This window comes from Etheostoma cragini, chromosome 13 (assembly GCF_013103735.1).
Source record: "Etheostoma cragini isolate CJK2018 chromosome 13, CSU_Ecrag_1.0, whole genome shotgun sequence".
Lineage (NCBI taxonomy): Eukaryota > Metazoa > Chordata > Actinopteri > Perciformes > Percidae > Etheostoma > Etheostoma cragini.
In genome coordinates, this window is record NC_048419.1 from 25,886,154 (window position 1) to 25,887,621 (window position 1,468).

The following is a 1,468-nucleotide window of genomic DNA, read 5'->3' on the forward strand; positions in this document are numbered from 1 at the left end:
TCTAAGGGATCAAAACAGTCCTGCTGAGAGTTCACCAGTTTTGAATGATGCAGACGCTGTGGAGAGTGATGATGCATATCTGGCCGCATCAAAAATTTTAATTATTTGTATCTATAAAACGGTGACCCTGCAGAAATGTTTTTAAGAACCACTGCATTACAGTCAATAAACACATAATACCATTTATTAACTTCCTTCAAAGCCTTCTCTACATAAATCACGTGAGTTCAGACAGATGTGGATGTAAACTGCAACCTGACCAGCTGGTGGAGGGGAACATCTGTGTGGAGGTTTTTGTTTAAAAAAACTGCACGAATGCAATAGTAATTCACATTTTTTATTCTACTTAACAACAAATATTCAGTGTACACAGTAGGCCATGCATATCTAAATGAATTGCTTCAAATCTCAGATTAATGTTTTTAAAGTGTATTACTTTTACATTATATTACATATAGCAAATAGAATAGAAATATTCTTTTTTTCCAAATTAAAGGAAAACAACGCTTACACTACATATGCACATTAAAATCCTAGATTGTGTATTCATGTAAGGCTTCTATCAGGCGGACAGGCCGACAGTTTTGTTGTCTTTATTTAGATTATTTTCATGGGGGCAACAGAAACTACGCACCATAGCTTAAATAAGAATGTAAGCAAGTAACGTGGTTCTCTGTGTGCTTTTCACAGATAAACATCACAAAGTGCTTTACATATAAATACAAGATGATACATCAAAATCAGTACACAACATAAAAGTAATATACAAAACCATACAGGTAAACACACAGTCTGTTTAAAAAGGTCGGGATTGATTTGATTTTTCAAAGGGTCCAGAGAAGCAGCAGGGCGTTAAGGTTGGGGGCAGATCCTTCCACAGCCTTTGGGCCTCATACTCACTAAACTGATGGTTACGGGTCTTTAGACGGGTGCTAGGAGCAGTCGATATATTTAACATATTATACCAGAGAGAGTGTGCTGATGAATGTGGTTGCTGTACATCGGCCACCCATGCAGGGACCTGACCATGCCGTGACCATTTTGACAAAAACTGTAGATTTTGTTGTCCATCTCTAACATTGGACTACCCTAACTTTACCAAAAACAGCTTCAATGTGAATATGGACTTGCATGTTTTAAGACACACATGACAAATGTGCATTTCATGTACCCCCAGGGTGAGACCCCCAGGGTGAGACCTCAGCCTTGACTACGATGATTGAGTTTCAGTCGACAGCATAGATAACATATGAGGACCGGTCTGATGGTCTGGTCTCTGATGCCATAGATGAGAGCACTCAGACACCTGGGAAAGATGACAATACACACATAAAGAACAATCTGAAGGCGCACCAACACTATCCTTTGTATAACCTTTGCCATAGCTGTGAGTAAGGGGTTGTAGATGGTGGAGGAGAGGCTGAGGCCCAGCTGGCCCAGGTGCAGCAGCACGGTGTTACGAGCCTTT